Raw genomic sequence first — 10,573 nt, 5'->3', positions numbered from 1 at the left:
CTTATGTGGCATATAGGGGCGATGCAATATTTTTCTTGATTTTCTTGTATTTAAACTCTCTGCATCAATAAATTAAAAAAATTAGGCTTTCCAATGGATTAAGCAAAAACAAGTAATATATATATATATATATATTTATATATATATATATCCAGGGTCAGCAGCTAGCTAACGAAGGGAGATCGAGCTTGAAAAGGCTCTTAGCTCATGGGGCTATTTGGTCACGCTCCGTCGATTTCGCGAACAAGCTCAAATAATCAGAGTCGAGGAGGGATAAATGTGGAAAGTAATACATTCGCTTCCTTTACTCGGTTCAAACACCCACTCGGTGGCAGCGACACTTAACAAACTAGCGGAAAATTTCCCAATTAAAAAAGAGGGATAGTCGATACCAAACAAAATTAAAATGGAGAAGGTTCGAGAACGATTTTCCGACCTTTTCCATTTAAAAAGGAATGCGGGGGACACTCAATACGAGCACCGGAAGTTGGAAGATGGTTGCCTATCGTTAACCTTAGACGTGAGTATAGGCTAAACAAAAAAATAACAATCTTTCAAGTAAAAATGTTAACGTTTTTTGACTATATTTTTTTGTAGTGAACGCGACGGAAGTCATTTCTTTAAACAAATTTCCTATCGCCATCTATCGGATAATCTCAACGCAATCTATTTCCATCCTGTAATTTCCCTCTAAAAAGTGTATGACACTAACGATCCAATTTAAAACGAGGGAAATGCCTTAGTGTCATTTATTTTGCTTATTTTTCTCCTACTATAGCAAACCGAACGTGGTTCGTAAAAGAAATTCACAAAGAATGTTACGAAAATTATGTTTGTTAAAGAAAATCTATTAAAATACATTTTTTAAGCCCACGCCATAACTAAACGCTCTTTAATGTCCATTCGCAGGCTACAACTATTTGAGTTAATTCCATTCGCAGGCTACAACTATTTGAGTTAATTCCATTATCAGGCTACAACTCTTTGAGTTAATTCCATTCTCAGGCTACAACTCTTTGAGTTAATTCCATTCTCAGGCTACAACTGTTTTAGTTAATTCCATTCGCATTCTACAACTGTTTGAGTTAATTCCATTCGCAGGCTACAACTATTTGAGTTAATTCCATTCGCAGGCTACAACTATTTGAGTTAATTCCATTCTCAGGCTACAACTGTTTGAGTTAATTCCATTCACAGGCTACACCTCTTTTTTAGTTAATTCCATTCACAGGCTACAACTGTTTGAGTTAATTCCATTCATAGGCTACAACTGTTTTAGTTAATTCCATTCGCATTCTACAACTGTTTGAGTTAATTCCATTCACAGGCTACAACTATTTGAGTTAAATTCATTCTCAGGCTACAACTATTTGAGTTAATTCCATTCGCAGGCTACAACTATTTGAGTTAATTCCATTCTCAGGCTACAACTGTTTTAGTTAATTCCATTCGCATTCTACAACTAGTTGAGTTAACTCTGACTTAATTATTTCGCTCGTGTTAAATTGAGTGAGATGAAATTTTATATCAACAACTGATACGATACAACGAATTGGGTAACTGGGGTAGATTTAATAAATCCTCAATTTCATATAAACGAATATTATTTAATTTTATTTATCTTATCACGAAATTCATTGGCTAGTTTTAAAGTAAGTTATTTCTATAACTATATGGTCTAATACAGAGCAACGTAGGGTAGGTAACCATCAGGTGTGAGTTTTGAAGTCAGTATTATCAAAACCGGTACATTACGAAGATGAATGTCAAGGAGGTAAGCCATATTCAACAGAATTATACAGGGTGCTGCTTTACTCCATGTACTAGCTCGTGTTTCCCCTTATCCTTCGATTGTATTGTAAGTTTGTGGTTAGGCGTGACTAAAAAACACCGACTAAATTCATAATTAATAATAATAATAATAATTCATAAGTATTTATTTTAAAATCCAACATTTTCGGGGAACTGTTCCTTCAATACTAGTACTTTCAATCGACTCTCAGAACCAAGAAAATAATTACGAAAGCTCAGATATCGGATTACCAGATAATATCAGATCAGTTGGTTTGGTCGTAAACCGGCAGTTTACGCAAGATACTTTAAACCCGAAACTAAACCGAATTAATGCCTAAAGTTCTCGATTTCACGTATCCACGAATTAATTTGGTTTAGAAATTTTAACGTAATGACTGTTTATTTTGATTTGCTAGCGTAAGATTATATATAAATACTAATGCTATAAGTCAGATAACAGTTCAGCTAACTCTGCTGAGATGAATTCCAAGTTCAGATCGGTAATTTGGGATAATGAATCGGGTACAATTTTAGATCCGTTTACCAGGTTCGGGAACTTGATTTGACTAACTGACTATCTTCAGATATTTGAAAATTGCGACCCGGATAACCTGAGCAGTTGGTCCATGGACTGTAAATTTTAGAGGACGAGTAGAATTTTGGTTTCCCCGAGCATCAATCACTTCGAACTAGAGAGAGAGAGTCCGTCAAGGTCATTTGTACCACGCATGGAGATAGACCCGCCCCCTCCCCGCATGTTATCTGGAAATCTGGCCGACCGAAAGACACGCGCTTTAGTTTTTTTATGACCTTGAGCGACTCCCGTCAGCCTGATCAGTGAACGGGGCGTAAAATACCTCTAGAATACCGGTCCTCTAAAATTTACAGTCCGTGGTTGGTCGTAGTATATATCGCTTGATCTGAAAAATTTACATTTGTCTAAATAACAGATATTTGTGGTAGAAAATATTAAATATTTTAAATTTTATATATATTAGAAAATATTAGTATTTAGAAGACATCTTAGAAACATTTCATTCAATTTAATCAAATTAAAATATGGATTCGTAAAAAATATTTTAAATTTCGAGAAGTAAATTTGATAATTTGGAATTTAGAAAAATAAGATGGATTCAGCTTAAACATTGTTTATCTTATGCAATATTTATTTAAAATTATGGTTTTTCAACTTTTTCTTAACGTTTTGAGATAGTTGGGAAATGGGTGGTAATAAATATCATAAACTAAAAACCTCAAATTTATGAACCTCATTCTCCCTAATTATAATTAAAAACATTCTTAAGGTATATCTATTTAGGAGTTGTTTTAAATTAACATTTTACAAATGATTATTATATTTTTCACATTCAGAACCAAGCTCTTTTGTTTCAAAAAATTGTTAAAATCTGAATCAATTCTATCGTATTAATAATAATACGAACATCCAGAGGGCTGGTACAAATACCGCACCCTGTATTTTCGTCTCCCAATTGCTTTTAACAATACAACTATTTTACATATAATTATGAAGAACAAACTGAGGACTGTTAGTATTCGATACACCCGTAAAGGTAAATTTACAGATCTACAATAGACAGTTTAAGCAAATCATCGGAAACGTGAACGGGGAACACGTTTTTGTGGAGTGGCTTCACATATTTATTTGCTTTAACCACAGGTTACCGCACTCACACTTTTCGGAGAAACTCTTTCGGACTTGATTCGGGCTCACCTCACACTTTTCCAACAAACTCTTATGGACTTGGCTAGGGCTCACCTCACACCTTTCAGCCAAACTCTTTCGGACTTAACTAGGGCTCACTTCACATTTTTCAGCCAAACTCTTTCGTACTCTTCTCGGGCTCACCTCACACTTTTCGGACAAACTATTTGGAACTTGACTCGGGCTCACCTCACACTTTTCGTACAAACTCTTTTGTACTTGACTCGGGCTAACCTCACACTTTTCGTACAAACTCTTTCGGACTTGTCTCGGGCTCACCTCACACTTTTCGGACAAACTTTTAGGTACTTGACTCGGGCTCACCTCACACTTTTCCGACAAACTCTTATGGACTTGGCTCGGGCTCACTTCACACTTTTCGGCAAAACTCTTTCGGACTTCACTCGGGCTAACCTCAAACTTTTCGTACAAATTCTTTGAGTCTTGACTCGGGCTCACCTCACACTTTTTGGACAAACTCTTTCGAACTTGACTCGAACTCACCTCACATTTTCCGGACAAACTCTTCACTAGGGTCGGAAAACGTAAAATTTGGATAACCAATGAGATACCGGTCTGATGGGATTTGATTTCAGGGGGAGGAGCTTACTGTAAGAGCGTGAAGGGGATTGGCAGAAACACTAAAAATCGATTTAAAATAGTCTTCTAGGACCAAAAGTCATAGTTGTGTACTATACTTTCTGGTGCTCAAGATTTATTGAATCCTTAACTGCAGCGTAAAAACATTACTGTAGACGGACTATGAATCTAACTGTATTTTTTACGGAAATTAAATACTTCACATTTTTACTATTTCCCGGAAATGTTCATTTGGCGCTAAAAAAAATAACAAAAAGTCTTTTACGGTTTTAAAAACCAATCCGCCATCTAGCGTCAAAACAGGTTCGTAAATTCACTTTAACATAAATTGTACTGATATTACCATAAGTAACATAAGACACATAAGTAGGACGCTGAAAGATTTCCTTTAATGATAGGTTTTAGAAAATCTACATGTATTGCGTAATGTTAAAGTTTGGGCCGAGGGGCATGTCACTTCCTTGATTAACGACGCACCCCTCAAAAGATTAAATCCGATTTAATCGTGATTATTTTGATTAAATTCAATTTAATCACGATTAAGTTGATTAAATCACGTTTAATCATAATTAAGTTGATTAAATCACGTTTAATCATAATTAAGTTGATTAAATCACGTTTAATCATAATTAAGTTGATTAAATCACGTTTAATCATAATTAGAATAATTAAATCTGATTTAATCATGATTAAATTATTAAATCTGTTTCAAATGATTAAATCTGTTTCAAATGATTAAATCCTGATTAAAATGATTAAATCCTGATTAAAATGATTAAATCCTGATTAAAATGATTAAATCTTGATTAAAAAAATTATATCGTGATTAGTATGATTAAATCGTGCTTTAGTTTTGATTTTAATGATAAATTATCGATTCGACCGATTATATTGATTAAATCGTGATTCAAATGATTAAATCTAATTAAAAAGATTAGATCATGATTAGAATGATTAAATCTCGTTTAAATCGTGATTAGATTTTCTAATCTTGATTAGATATTTTAATCTTGATTACCCTGATTTAATCACGATTACCCTGATTTAATCATTTTACTATGATTAAGACGCACCCAAAATGGAAGTGACCTGCCCCTCGGGTTGGGCTTCCTGTTCCTTTCGTTTTAAAATTACTACCTAGTACGTTTGATGGCGAATAATAAATTAAAAAATAACTACATTCAGAAACGAAAGTGACTGTTAAAAGTGTTCCGATTAATTAATTTATCATTATTATTAAAAAGTTCGCTTTATTTTTGATTTTAAATTTTTACTAAGTTTTGGTTCATCCGTTATAAGGCTTTTCAATAGTTCCAAAGTTAAGTAGCCACTCGCGGACAGTTGTCAGTCTACATTATTATTTATGTGGTTATTGAAGAAACAGATTATCATAAAACAATTAGTGTATGGAGAATTGGAAGTGTCATATTTAAATACAGTACTTCCCTTATGATATTCTCCAAAATCGTTTATTAAACGCAATGATTATTAGTTCAATTATTTAAGGTAATTTTCCATATAACCCTAATGAGTTTCACTGCTTCTAATAGTTCTTTCAATATTTCAAAACAGATAATTCCTCATTAAATACCTACCTTCCAATTATACGATCTATATTATCAATTTTGATCAATTTCCCACGAGGACATTCGTATGGATTTTGAAGGGTCCTTATTAGGAACACACTGCAAAAGAACTACATTATGTTACAATTTGTTCTAGGTATAATCCTAAATCACCCGTGTTAAATCCCTCTACAGTCGCATTTGTCCACGAATGGAGGGGGGGGGGAGGGAGGGAACAGCTTCCATTATTCCGACGACTGAGAGATAATTAAAAAATTTGACCGCTCGATCAGATGGCGCTGTATTCGGTATTTCCCTTTTCCAATTAAAGGTTATAGCTTGGGGGTTGGAACGGATTTAGTTAAACTAACCGCTAGCGGCTTGGCCAAGGCAATATTTACTTAACTACGATTCGTTAAACTTTCCTTACATTCTCCTTGAGAGACTGTGTAATTACTCCCATAGGCATTTTTTTAATTTGTACGCCCTCTGTGAAAATTCAGTAAAATGAAAAACTAAATAAATTTATTTTATGATTTTCGGCCACATTTCGAGGAAATTTTATTAATAATAATAATCAGCTAGGCTAATACCAAGAATGTATTTATTTATACTTAGGGAGAATGAATATGTCGAGATTATTTTTAGCGTCTCTCCAATTCCACCCGTTGGGCCCCCCGGTATGAACCTCCGCTTTAATAAAATCAAATAATACTGCAATCTCATTGGTTCTTAAAAATTACGTTTTTCGACGCGATTAACGCTGCAGCGAGGACGCAAAAAATAAGACCGCCTCCTTCCCCCCCCCCTTAGCGTGACGGGGTTAGGGCCTCAACGCGTCCGTCGATAGTCTCTACATATTCATTCTCCCTGAGTATAAATAAATACATTCTTGCTAATACCCAAGGCATCAACCTACCCATAGATAAAATAACTTCGTATATAGATAGGAAACTTCAGGTTGTAGAAGTGACGCCAGAATTTTGGCCGACATCTGGTGGCGGCACCCGAATAATATTTTTTGGTGAAGCTCGCACTACTCGAAGTACGTACTAGAACCTTGGTGTAACGCAATCCCAATTGCAAAGGCTTAAACGAGCTATATGTATTAAAAGTACTTTTTCTTGGACTGAGAGCAAATTTCAAAAAATAGCACTAAAGAAATAGCATTCAGTAAAGATTTCAAGTTTGTTTTAAACGCTATTTCTGGTATATTTGAAGACATTTACCTTGCAAAATACGTTTATTCCCAAAACTCCGACCTCAAATTTCTCAATACGTTCTACGCAGTCACTAGATGTCAGGGCAATCTCGTGAGAGTCAATTTGCCCCATTGAAGTTTCCTATCTACGAAGATATTTTATCTATGAACAACAGCTCCCTACACTAACTATTAACCTCAACAAGTTTTAATGGAAGAGGAAACCGAAGAAACCGAGGGGAAACCCCTCAAACCAGTGGGTAGAGAACTCGCAAACTCAACGCAGAAAGAGTTGTTCCGAGTTTTCACCCAGCGCCACAAGCTGGGATCGAACCCGGCTCCTCTTGCTCTGAGGCGAAAGTGCTAACCACTCCGCCACCCCACTATTTACTTCCTTGGTTTTAGCTAGGAGAATAACGATTCGCGGGCGAGTATAGTGAGTATCAATTTTTTCGAGTAATACTGAAGTCGAGTCGAGTAATCGAGTACTTGATTAAGGGGAAACTTTCTCTTTTTCGAGTCGAGTAACTAAAAAACCTCGAGTAATATTATTAACGAGTCGAGTTATCGAGTACTTGATTAGGAGCTGGTTTTATTCAAGAAATTATGAAATTCAATTTAAAAGGAGTATAAAGTAGCTTTCAATGCTGAAAAGTATTCCTTTCATTTAAATGAACCACAATTTCCACAACTTTGTAGGTACCGTTTATTTCCCCCCAAAAAGTGGTAAAAATCCCTCTTAGAACTTTGAAGCAACGAGAATAGAAAAAAAAATACTCGACGAGTTTAAAGAGCAGCTTATTCGAATAATCTGGTACCCGACTATGCAATTTTTAGGTACTCAGTAATCGACGAGTATTCTCCACTTACTTATTCGGGGTCGAGTTCGAGTACTTGACCTCAAAAAAGGCTGAGTACTCGAACAGCCTTATTAATTTCTTTATAAAAATTATATAAAATTGGCGTTTTAAGTTACTCTTATTTATGAAATTGTTGATTTTTGGTGGCAAAAAACGTTACTTAACATAAACACTTAAACAGAGTTTCTTCTTAAAATGGAACTGAAGGTTTTACATTGGAGAGATAGTGAATTTGAAAAGTAGAAGTTGAGAAGCGCTAGATAAAGCTAGCTGTATTATTGATTTTAGCCACTGGTCGCAAACGCCAGAGCCATCTATCCACAACGGACGTGAGAGTTGGTACATAGACCACTCTACTCTTTTAGGAGCTGGATCTCGGTAGAATCAATGGAAATTATAATTATAATTAGTTATAATTTAGTTGTACCGGCTCTAAACTTGGACCGAAAAATTATTGATTTCGTGTAAATTTACGCGCTGATTTTGGTTTGAATGAAAATTTCTTGTAATGTGAGATCGTTGTTAAAGCAAGTGGCTGCTCTATCATTGCCACCTGTATTATGAAAAGGCCCCTGTTATTAGAGATGGCCATGAATTCATCCGATTCTTCGAAAAACGCGTCTTTACTGAAGAGCGTGGTGCCATCTATTTATGGCAAAGGAAGCTAAAATTAAAAATAGCCAAATGATAACGTCGTCAGAGAGGCATTATAGAGTATTATAGTTCAACAACTTATACTCTATTTAGTGGACTTTAATTAACCTAAATTATATATCTCATGCAAAATTATTGCTGTAATTATGTTATTGACCAATTTCCAAACGATCCAATCATCGCGAGCGGTACTTATAAGTACCGCCTTTTATATTTCGACCATACCGACATCTATTGAAAAGAGAGCTAATAATAATAATAATAATCAGCTACGCTAATACCCAAGGCACCACCTTAGGCCTAAGTCATCCAGCGACTTTGAAAGCCATTAATTCAGGTGGCCGGGTTACAAGTCGTAGGAGGGTGGTGGCAAGCCACGCGAGCCAACAGCTCCCTACACTAACTATTACCGTTAACCTCCACAAGCTATTTCACGTCGAGCCACCACTTGCTTTAAACAAAATTTAGTTAATTAAGTCAGCGGTTCCCAATTTATTTTTGCTATGTAACCCTAAATTATCCACCTAATTCTGGTCATTATCTAAAATAATTAAAATTTAACCACTTTAGTTAAGCGAATAAAATTATTATATTCCAAAAATTGTAACTAAATATGTCTATTACAAATTCTTTAATAAATGACGATTTTGAGTTTTAACATATTTGCTCGTAAAGCGAATAAAAAATACCAACACAAAGTTATTTAAATGAAATTCTAAATTGCAAATAAATAATGGAGAAAATTATGTAAGATGTGACGATGCGCGTCCCAATAAACAGTGAGTGGTCTAAGAACGAAAAATCGATTTTTACACAAAATGTCGAAAAACGCGCCATCTATGAGATAAACATTATAGACAGCTAATTAAAAATATTTTTGCAAATTCCATAATTATTTTTTTCAAGCAGACACAACAATTACCGAATAAATTCTTACGATTAAATTTAAGTAATTAAAGTGTATTGTGATACTTTCTTACAGCTGATTATTATTATTATTATTATTAGTTAATGACGCCAAAAGCAAAAGTTAAAGTCGAACATATTACCCACCTTATAAGAAATTAATAGTTTTCGAGCGTGGAACAAATAGCGCCATCTGTTGCAATATTTGTAAACTAAATCTTGAACACGCGACTTTCCAAAATTCAGTTTAAAAACTCAGTCGATAGGCGACGCCACTTCTATCTAAATTACTGATTTAATTTATCTATATAATTTTAACATCCAACCCTATCATGGCGAATAGTGTGTGGCGAACGCAAAACTGACATAATCCGTCTGTTAAGTAGTAGCATATGTAACATAATGTCCCATAAGTATGCCATAAAAGCATTTTCTTCAATGGAAACTTTTCACGTATATGACGTAAATTACGTCACTTCCAACTCCGTGACGAAATATGCGTCATCAACTTTACAATAACTTTATAATATTGTTCCATAAGTTTGTCACTTTGGAGAAATATCTTACTGAGAGCTAGTAACGGAGTGACGTCATCACAAGAAGAAAATCTCCCCCTAGCGCGGCGCTGTCAAAGGCTACCTGTGACGCGTTAGCAAGCCGACGCAAAACGGGGACGAAGCCCGTAATGCAGTCTGTCTCGCGAATAGCTCTCAATAAAACAATGCCATGTGAAAAATAATAAGTGTCACACCTATGTAAAAATAATTATACACTTAAGACTTTACTGATGGGAATCGGATGCTAGTGAGAGCTGCTCGCGCATTTCTGGCTTTGCCAATCTAAAGTTTAGCTCGTGTCTTGCTATCACGTGATTTCGTTTCCATGGTAACCTTTTCAATAGTGCAAGGATTATAACAATTTTTGAATTTTTGGATCTGCTTGTTGTATGTTCCGCGTGAAACAAGGTCTCTTTGAAACTTTTTCTATGCCAATGTTATACAGAGGCATACTTATGAGTTATTATGTTATGGTAGTAGTTCAGCAATAAATGTAGAGATAGCTATAGCTAATTATAAACGTTCATCTACCACTAGTTTCGGCCGCATTATTTAAATTTTAAATTGTTTTTAAAATAAAACCATTTTCTTGTGCACTTTTTTCTTGTATTCCCCTTTTTTAACAAGTAATTTTGTGCAAGTCGCTAATAAAAACAACTATATATTGGGGCCTTATATGTGTCTTTGTTTTCTGCACATCATTTTTCGCGCAT

This window comes from Leiobunum rupestre, chromosome 10 (assembly GCF_980474605.1).
Source record: "Leiobunum rupestre chromosome 10, qqLeiRupe1.1.hap1, whole genome shotgun sequence".
NCBI classification, from domain to species: Eukaryota; Metazoa; Arthropoda; class Arachnida; order Opiliones; family Sclerosomatidae; genus Leiobunum; species Leiobunum rupestre.
This window is presented reverse-complemented; position numbering follows the sequence as displayed.